Genomic DNA, 10,524 nt, shown 5'->3' with positions numbered 1-10,524 from the left:
ACTGAAGCCAAGCCATTAGAATGTTGCTTAATAATGAAGCCGTATCGATAGGTTGACTAATTGGAATTTTCCATCATAAGTTGCTGACAGACCTGGCTCTGATTTTGTTTCCAAGTGCTTCAACAAATATTTCTCCATGCCTTGAAGTTCTTCAATTACTTAATCCACTTACTGGAAATCAAGTTAAAATTATCCATTAAGCAAATGACTCATTCTCATTCAGCTAAATGAGGAGTGCAAATGGCCTTCACCTTTTTAAAAAAGTGAATTCTGCCCTGGTCCGTGTTTTACAGGTCTTCATCTGTTTGGCTGTTATTCTGCATTTAATAAATGGGGCCTAGACCATTGGCAAGTATAAAAACAGATTGGAACGTTGGATGTCCCCATCAAAGTCTATTTAACTTCCATGGAAAGGAAGAATAGATCACAATCATTGTTACCCCGCAAAAATTCCTCTGAGCTTTCTAAATTCTGTTTCACATTCCCCTAATTTCAGCATAGTCACCCACTGTCACATGTATGTCCAAGTGCATGCGTGTGATGCCTGTGTGCTCGCACGCACACACACACCATCCAGCTTCGATTCTTGGCCATTTTTCTTACCAAAATGGTCATCGCCAACTAGGATCCTAAAGATGTGAGGTTTTGTGCCAGCCTAGATTGATTTCAGAGTGACAGCTTTAAGTAAGTGTGAGGATATTAGTAGCGGTTAACTACGGCTTTTGTAACGAACCACTCTGAAACGTGGTGGCTTACAACAACCATCATTTATTTTTTCTCACCATTCTGTGGGTTTGCTTGGCAGTCCCTTTGCTGATTCTGCTTGTGCTCACTCATGTGGCTACGTACAGTAGCTTGAGGCTGGCAGGTTTAAGATGCCTTGGTCACATGCCTGGCCTTGGTGCCAGCCTTTGGCTGTGGCATTTTGGTTTGGTTTCTATCCACGTGGCGCCTTTTCCCCTGATAGACTGGAAAGGCTTCCTTACATGGTGGTATTCAGAGTGGCATCCTAAGAGATTAAAGAGTTGAAAGCCACACACTTTCTAAGTTAATTCTAAGTCTCGGGTCTGGACATGGAAGTTGTACCATGACACTTCTGTCTTTTTTTTTTTTTTTTGAGACAGAATTTTGCTCCTATTGCCCAGGCTGGAGTGCAATGGCGTGATTTTGGCTCACTGAAACCTCTGCCTTCCGCATTCAAACAATTCTTCTGCCTCAGCCTCACGAGTAGCTGGGATTACAGGCTTGAGCCACCACACCCAGCTAATTTTTGTATTTTTAGAAGAGATGGGATTTCACCATGTTGGCCAGGCTGGTCTTGAACTCCTGACCTCAAGTGATCCACCCCCCCACCCCCCACCAGCCTCCCAAAGTGCTGGTGTTATAGGCATGAACCCTCATCCCCACTTCTGTCATATTCTATCTGCCAAAGCCATCAGAAAGCCAGCCCAGATTCAAGAAGTGGGACAGCAACCTCACCACTGAATGAAGCAGCAAAGACATACGACAAAAGGGAGTGGATTCTAGAGTGGAAGAAATCTGTGGTCATATTTTTCAATTGACAGTGATATCAAAGTTGAAGGAACGTTTTCTTGAGGAAGACGCACTGCTCAGCCATTTCCCCTTGTTGGTGGTGTAAAGAAGTGGAAAATGCCATTGTCTTTTCACATCTTTTCCTATGATGTGGCTCCCTTGTGCTTATTAGAGATTGGCTATTTAAAGTTCTTCCCACTGGAGAGAGCTCTGGTGTGACCTCAAGAGGAATGTGAGTACAATTATAGCCTTGCATGCCTGTCTTTAATTAAGGGTAGGAACTGAGCACTTAGCACAGGCCCTGTCACCTAGGAGCTGTTTAATACAGAATAAGTAAATAAGGAAAAGATGGGCTCATCACAGAGAAAACTTACTGACCCTTTCTTTCCCTGATAGTTAATTTTTCAAAGACTAGACTTATATTTATCAGAATCAGATTCAGAAACATGTATTGAGTAACCACTATGTGGTCCCGTAGGGTTCTATGCATTTTGATGTTCATTATCTCACTTTTATCCAAAAGGCCAACCTGACCATGAACATTAATGGAGACAGCTAAGAGGAAGAAAAGTTTAAAGAATAATTTCTCTGGCCCTGAATACATTAGAACCTCTTCAATCTGCTCATTTTGTATTCAGAGTTGCCATCAAACCATCACTCCCAACATGCAATTCAATTCCAGGGCTATTTTTGTGATTGCATTTTATTACTTCTTATGTTAATATATGAAGATACTAAATTTATCCCACACTTCATTAACATTCTGTGAAATATTTTTCTTTCATCTTGACATTTCATTTTAAAAATTAACTGTTTGTTTGCTAAGAACATTCTATTATTTAATAAGTATTAATCTTTGAAGGCTGTCTTTCCAACGATAAAATGTAAATATTCCACATTAAGAATTTAGAAATGGCCAGATGTCATGGCATGGGCCTGCAATCCCAGCACCCTTGGAGGCCAAGGTGGGAGGATCACTTGAGCTCAAGAGTTTGAGACTAACTTGGGCAACATAGGATGACTGCATCCCAATAATAAATGTTAAAAATATATTATCTGGGTGTGGTGGTGTGTGCCTGTAGTCCCAGCTCCTCAGGAGGCTTAGGTGAGAGGATCATTTGAGCCCAGGAGGTGAAGCAGTAGTGAGCCAGGCTGCGGTGAACCATGATCATGTCATTGCACTCCAACCTGGGCAACAGAGTGAGACCCTGTCTGAAAAATAAAAAGAAAAAAAGAAAAAAAATAATTCAGGAGAATTGCCACTCTTAACTCAGTGGAATGTCAAATTAAAAAGCAATATTTTATGTGTACACTAAAAGAAAATAAATCTAAGTGTTTTAGTGGGTGAAAAGGGAGTAGAATACAGAGATAAACTTTTCTTAAAAGAAATTCACCATTAGAAACCATTGAGAGAGAGAGAGAGAGAGTATTTGCTAAGGAACCTAAAACAAGAGAGAACTTTTTAAGAATATAATTTTGATTACCTCAGTTACTCACTTCAGATGTGTCTGTCTCAGGGAACTAGAAGACAGAACCATAAAACATTTCCATTTGGGGAAAGCACTATTCTGCTTTTGTTTGTGACTATCAAGAAAGTCATTGGTTGGTTATACGTGAAAACAACACTGCCAAAAGATGTTGAAATAAAATGACAATTAATATGTGCTCAATTCACTTCAAAGAGACTGAAGTTTACATTAAAATTTCCCAAGTATTAGCTATTTACATTTTTAAGAACTTTTCTTAAGAACTGGAAAATAAAAAAATAAAAAAAAAAAAACACCATGAGGTGACCAAAATCAATACCTTACATGATGCCTAAAAGTGATCTGATGACCAGCATAGTTTATAAAACTCCAGGGAATGTGGTCTCTATAGCAGTTGACTCCTTCATGCTGGAGTAACTGAAGGTTCCTGGTTTCTAGAGAAACCAAAACAGATGCAAGTTACGTAATCAAGTTAATATGTATTGCGAGCCCACAAGGTACGGGGCTTAAGTAACAGTGTGTGGATCTCATGTACAGGAGCAGCTGTGGTTGCCTTACAACCTCTTTGTTTAATGGGGAGTGAAAAAGCCACACACATCTACAACTGATAACAGAAGATAAAATATTTTAGGGAGGCATTCTACAGATAAAATAGTTTACTTTTGGCTGAGTGTGGTGGCTCATGCCTGTAATCCCAGCACTTTGGGAGGCTGAGGCAGGCGGATCACTTGAGGTCATGGAGTTCAAGACCAGCCTGACCAACATGGTGAAACCCCATCTCTACTAAAAATACAAAATTAGCCAGGCGTGGTGGTGCATGCCTGAAATCCCAGCTACTTGGGAGGCTGAGGCAGGAGAATCACTTGAACCCGGGAGGGGGAGGTGTTGCAGTGAGCTGAGATGGCACCATTGCACTCCAGCCTGGGCAACAAGAGCAAAACTTTGTCTCAAAAAAAAAAATTTACTTTTAATGCATATAACATAGATTTTCCTTCTGATATTTAATATTTTATTATCTATTGACTAGTCATTCTATTATAATGATCCCAGTGGTAAGTTAAATGCAATTTAAGGAAGTTAGTGTGTGTCTTATCCCTACAGATTGAGTCTTATCTATGATGTTTTAATGAAGAATTTTATAAAATTTTAGAATGCAAAGAAGAAGAATGCCCTAACCTTTATTAGATGGAAAATGCATTAATATATTAACAACTTAATTAAACACCATGGCCATTAGCTCAAGCATTGGTGTCCAAACTTACCTGTGTTCCAAATCACCTGGAGGCCTTGTTAACAGAGCTCCTGGGTCCCACTCCTAAAGGTTCTGTATTCGATAGGCCTGGAATGAGGCAGGACTTTGCATTTCTAACAAATTGGTGATACAAATGCAATTGGTCCAAGGACCAGTCTTTGAGAACCACTAGACTAGTCTTCCTTGTAACCCAAAGGCTTCTACTGTCTTTCCATTAGAATCACATGGGGAACTTTCAAACTATAACAACTGGACCACAATCCAGAAACGAGTCAGTTAGTCCCTCTGCTGTTGGATCCAGAAATCAGCATTTTTTTTTTTTGAGATGGAGTCTTGCTCTGTTGGCATTTTTATATAATTTTCCCAGATGGTTGTAAAGTGCATCCAGGGATGACAGCCACTGATATAATTCAAGGATGGTGTTTTAAGAAGTCATTTTGAGCTCAGCACCCACTGTCTGTTCCAGTGCTCCCCTTCGTCTCAGCCCCAATGTGCCTTTCCACCTCTCCTTCCTCCAACTCCCAGGGCTCCTCTGTTCCTCTCATTGTTTTCCCTACTCTTATAGTCCTGTTTGGCCACTCCTCCATCCTTGGCTTTCCTGCTCATGTGTCCCTGGGGCCAGTGCTGGGAACCAGCCTTGAGAAGGAAGGCATATTGGACCAGAAGTCAAAGAACCCATGCACTAGCCTCCACTTTGCTATGAAATAGCGTAATGAATTTGGAAACACTTCTGAGTATCAGATTTTCAACTTTATAAAATGGTGGGGTGGGGTTTACTTTTAAGTTATTGTATTATTTTTTAAGATTCCCATCCAGCTCTAAATTTTAAAGACTCAGCCTGATCAACATGGAGAAACCCCATTTCTACTAAAAATACAAAATTAGCCAGGCGTGGTGGTGCATGCCTGTAATCTCAGCCACTCGGGAGGCTGAGGCAGGAGAATCGCTTGAACCCGGGAAGCGGAGGTTGCCCTGTGCCATGGGAGCTGGAGCCCTGGTGCTTCTTCATAGCTGTGGCATTGCTTTTGTCCTGACTTCGGCTTAGAAATCTAACTTCAGCTTCTTGTCCTCATTTTTTATTAGCTTCATCTATAATCAAGACACTCATCTCTCTCTCTCTCTCTCTCTCTCTCTGTGTGTGTGTGTGTGTGTATGTGTGTGTGCATGTATCCTATCTGATGACCTAACCTGTATCCAGACTTTTCTCTGTTTCTGAGCAATTGGTCATGACCTTTTTGGCTCTCTACTAAACTAGATTTTTGTTTGCTGGATTGTTTTAAATCAGAATAACTTTACAAGTAGGCAATGAATTTCCTTGTAACTATTGGAGAAATCTGGGATAGAAAACCTGCTAGGTCTCATTACTTCTTCTCCTACGCCAAATTTTCTCATTTGGAAACTGGGGAGAATGGCCTCTATAAGATAGGATTACTGTGAAGATTAACTGAGGCAATACAAGGCAATGAATGGAAGTACCTTCTCACATTCAGCCTAGAACAAGGTAAAAAATCAGTGGCTCTTAAAGCTCTTTCTGCTTTTTTCATTGACAAACATAGTTACTGGCCTTTAGTTAGCAGGGTGAACTGCTGTGGACCCAGGCTGGGCTTCTGATTGGAGATAGAATTTTAAACTAGGTGATCAGGGATGGGTAGAATTTAGAAAATCACAGAGAAGTTTTTCTACCTTGGGAAGAACGACATGGTCCCATGCAACAGCAAAGATGTGAATGAGGAGTGTCAGGGGAACAGTGCACTGGACACCTGAATGGTAAGAAGACACAGTGATGAGCAGATGTGAGGCTGAGTGTGTAGCTAATATCCATTGAGCCCTTACTCCATGTTTGGCAGCAGCATGCTAAGGACTGCATCTGTCACCCTCATTCAAACCTCACTATATCCTAAGAGTCTTTACTCTCATGGAGAAAGAAACTAAGGCTTACAGAAGTTGTATGGCCAGCCCGAGGTCAAAGAGTTATTAACCTCAAAGTCAGTGCTTAACCCTGATCCTCACAGACCAAAAATCTGTGGGAGGTTGGGTTCGACAGGTCAGTTAAGAGAGAAAGAGAATTCAGGAGGGTCTTCAGACAAAAGCAGTACATTAAAAGCAATACAAAAAAAAAAAAAAGATGAGCCTTAACATACTGCTCTGGTTTTCCTAAACAAAAGAAAAAATACAGCAGAAGCAAGGAGATAATCAAGATGGCTATCTAGATGTTACTTCCTGGAAGCAATACTCACGTTTTCATTCATTTTGCACGTGGACATAGTGGTTGCCACACACCAGGGACAGAGCTTGCTAAGCAGATAGCCATTCTCGTAGGAGCTCATGGTTTAGCAGGGGAGCTGGAAAGTAAATAAGTAAACAGAGAAAACAAATAAAAACAGATGATATGAGGCTATGAACAAAATGAACACTGTATGACAGAAGAAGCATCTGAGGAAGTGACAGCTGAACTGAGTCCCAAAGGTAGAGAATGAATAAGCCATGGCAAAAGCCTGATGAAGAATGTTCCAGGCTGAGAAACTGCTGAGTTAGGAAAGGGTTGCTTGGCTTCCAGAAACAGAAAGGAAGCTCACATGGGTCATGGGGATTCTGGAAGGGTGGTATAGAATGAGTTGGGAGAAATAGGCAAGACCTAAATTGTGCACGACCTTGTAGGCCTGAGAGCAGTGGAAAACTATTGAAAGACTGAGCAAAGGAGAAAAATGATCCCATTTGTATTACAAAAAGATTGCTGTCACTGCCATTGAACAGGGCTCAAAGAAGAAAAATGCAGAGGAGTAGTCCAGAAAAGAGATAAGATAAGCATATAGCAAATAAATTTAACAACTCAAGGAAGATCAAAGCTTCAGTGGGCTAGAGAGACGGATAGAGGGGGATATAGTAACAGTCCAGGGCTGCAGCAACTCTGGAAAATACTGATGAGTTGTTAGGAATTTCCCTCAGGTAGAAGAACCAGAGAGGCAGGAAGATGAACTGTTCATGGCAGGGAAGATTCATAGGGCCCGTACTCTAAGAACTGGATGTTCCAAACACATTCGAAACAAATTGTAATAGCTAATATTTCATAACACTCTGAGATGTGTGTACATATCACCTTCTTGAATCCTCAGCTCAGCTCTGTGAAGTAAATATGTAAATATGATAGTTATCATTCTTGCTTACAGATCAAAAGAACTGATTTGCCCAACACAATAAAAGAAATAGCCCCATCAGCTAAAGACATCTATTCCCCTACTATTCTAGCTGGATTGCTTGAAGATTGGAAACATGTCTTATCCCTGCTGGTAGATTGATTATATTACAATAGTTTTGTAACCCAAAGTTGTTGATGATAAACCTGAGAATTAGGACACAAGTGGGGTAAAACCTTAATGATTTGATGATGAGATTAAATTGCAGTAACTGTACTCCACCCTCAAACCCAGTGGTTCTAAATGTTTGGTCCCCAGACCAGCGGCAGCATCAGCATCACCCGGTGTATTAGCTCCCAGGACTGCCATAACAAAATACCATGAACTGGGTGCCTTAAAAAACAGAAATGTACTTCTCACAGTTATAAAGGCTAAATTGTCTAAGATCAAGGTGTCAGCAGGCCTCCTGAGGCCTCTCTTCTTGGCTTGCAGATAGGCATCTTTTCCCTGTGTCCTCATCTCCTCTTTTTATAAGGACACAGTCATATTGGATTAAAGCCTACCCTCATGACCTCATTTAACTTTAATTATCTCTTCAAAGATCCTATCTCCAAATATAGTGTGTTACGGCTTCAGCATATAAATTGGGGGAGAAGGGTAGAAATTCAGTCCATGATACCTGGGAATATGTTAGAAATGGCATTTCTCAGGTCCTGCTCCAGACCTACCTAGTTGGATACTCTGGGGGCTGGCCCAGCAATCTGTGTTTTCACAGGTTCTCCAGGGGGTTCTGATGTAGGCTCAATTGTGAGAATCACTGATCTATCGTAGCACTATTTCCCTTGACAAAGAAAAGGGAGAGAAGTTAAGAGCAAAATTTGAAGGACAGTTGGAAACACGAAGACATCAGCACACAGGAATACTGAAACACAGAAAAGAGAAGAGACAAAGGAAGGCCTGAATGAGGAGTGAGGGACATCTTCTGAGTACTCTGGTGGACCTCAGTTCATACTTACAGCATTCCTGATTAGGCAACGAGCAATTTACTTGATGGCACTGGTTGCCTTGTGGAACAGGCATCCACAATGTTTAAAAGAAAAAGCTCGGCCAGGTGCAGTGGCTCACACTTGTAATCTCAGCACTTTGGGAGGCCAAGGCAGGTGGATCATCTGAGGTCAGGAGTTCGAGACCAGCCTGGTCAACGTGGTGAAACCCCATCTCTACTAAAAATACAAAAATTAGCTGGACATGGTGGCACGTGCCTGTAATCCCATCTACCTGGGAGGCTGAGGCAGGAGAATCACTTGAACCCGGGAGGCAGAGGTTGCAATGAGCCAAGATCATGCCACTGCACTCCAGCCTGGATAACAAGAGTGAAACTCCAGCTCAAAAAATAAAAAAAGAAAGAAAGAAAAGAAAGAGCTCTTGCTGCTCTAATTGTACCACATGGCCCTGCTCAGCCCTTGTTTGACAAGTGTTGAATACTTCATCTGAACCTTGAGCTAGACCAATAAAGTCATATTGCCCAGAGATATTATTACTGAAGAAGCTGGTCTCCCCAAAAATGGGGTCTTTACCTGTTCGGTGCCACAAAGCCAGTACATAAAAATGAAAGTGAGAGTCAAATATTGCAGGCTTTATTCAATGGCCATGGAACTGAGAAGCAAGAGCTGGCTCACAAATCAACTTCTCAACTCAGTAGAGCTGGGAAGCCACAGATATAGGACATCTTTAATGAAGGGGTTGGGCACTAAAAGCAAGGGGGGAAATGTTCATATCTTTTCTGGGAATGGGTGGAGAACCCCTCAAAATTAGAATTTTTGTCCTTTGGCAGTTTCTTCTGGTCATTGTCATTGGTGATTGTCAATTGTCATGGCATTGGTGGGAGCGTCATTTAGCATAGAAATTAGATTATAAGGAAGTTACAGGTTCTTCCGAGGTCATGTGAGCTGTCATTGTATCCCACCAGCCTTAGCCAGTTTGGTCACAGGGGGAAACTTTGACTCAGGCATCCTGTTTCCTAGAGATAAGCAAAGTTAAGGTGGTGTAAAAATTCACCTAGGTCATGTAGGCATTACACTGGGTTATGATGTAAGGTTCGTTTGGAGACAGAAGTACTAGGGGGTCTTTCTGCTCCGTTGAACTAAGAAGCCTAGTAAAATTGGTGCCATGTCAGCCATATTAATGTTGTGTATGAACATATCAGAGAAAACAAGTCCTTAGAGGAGTAAGAAAAGGGGGTCGAATATACACCGAGAAAGAAAGCAGAGATGCCAGCTTCTACCTGGCTCTGCTTTTGATCCTCAGGCTCTGTGAGCTATCCCTATATAATTCCAATAAGTTCTCTATTTTACTTGTTAGGATGGTTTTCTACTCCTTAATCCCAAAGGATTCCTGTTACCTGGGAGCCAAATAGCTAAACTTTTACACCTATGTTAACATTTAGTTTAAAAATCCTATCGAGGTCTGTGTTGGTGAAGAAATGAAAGTCCATATTGTTTTGCCACAAAGAAACAATCCTTATACCTATGTCTATACACACTTAGGTGCCAGTTCAGTTTTCCATCTGTCCTAAAAACAGTAGTGATAAAAAGGGAGAAAAAATAAATTCGAATGACATTACTCCATCTGTTACTCACGTGATTTGAAAATGGCCTAAGCTAATAATAGAGCTTCCAAATTTCCATTTCTTCAGCAGAACTTGAATGCACCTGGAACTCTCTTTCAAGTTAATGTAAGCTGGCTATGCAAAGCGGTGAGGAAAGCTGGCACTGGATCACAGGTATTCTCTGCATGCGAGCCCTTAGAAGGTACGGTGGAGCAAGAGCAAGGTGCTATGCTTAATGCTCAATTTCCTTCTTTAGTAGATTCAAACTGTACCCACATGGTCTCATAAAATGCTTAACTCAAATTTCTCTGAAATTGAAAAGGCAGAATCCTTAATTATCTTACTTATGGAAAAACCTGTATAAAATCAAAACAAATTACATTTTGGCAGTGACTATAATAGATTAGGAAGGTCAAATGTAGTATTTTTTAACTGAACATACGTTTAGGAAAATATATCCCAATAGTTTATTTTCCTAAAAATCTTACAAAAACCCTTTGATGATTTTCT

The 10,524-nt window shown here is 41.0% G+C and overlaps 1 long non-coding RNA gene across 1 annotated transcript; it reads right to left on the bottom strand.

Moving 5' to 3' along the window:
* Positions 1 to 4,281: 4,281 nt before the first annotated feature.
* Positions 4,282 to 10,316, bottom strand: LOC129534379 (uncharacterized). Its single transcript, XR_008680963.2, has 5 exons — positions 10,046 to 10,316; positions 8,135 to 8,247; positions 6,510 to 6,614; positions 5,956 to 6,032; positions 4,282 to 4,359 (listed from the first exon to the last, which is right to left on the bottom strand). It is a non-coding gene; the product is annotated as an uncharacterized lncRNA (long non-coding RNA).
* Positions 10,317 to 10,524: the final 208 nt, after the last annotated feature.

This window comes from Gorilla gorilla, chromosome 5 (genome assembly GCF_029281585.2).
Source record: "Gorilla gorilla gorilla isolate KB3781 chromosome 5, NHGRI_mGorGor1-v2.1_pri, whole genome shotgun sequence".
Classification (NCBI taxonomy): domain Eukaryota; kingdom Metazoa; phylum Chordata; class Mammalia; order Primates; family Hominidae; genus Gorilla; species Gorilla gorilla.
This window is presented reverse-complemented; position numbering and strand designations above follow the sequence as displayed.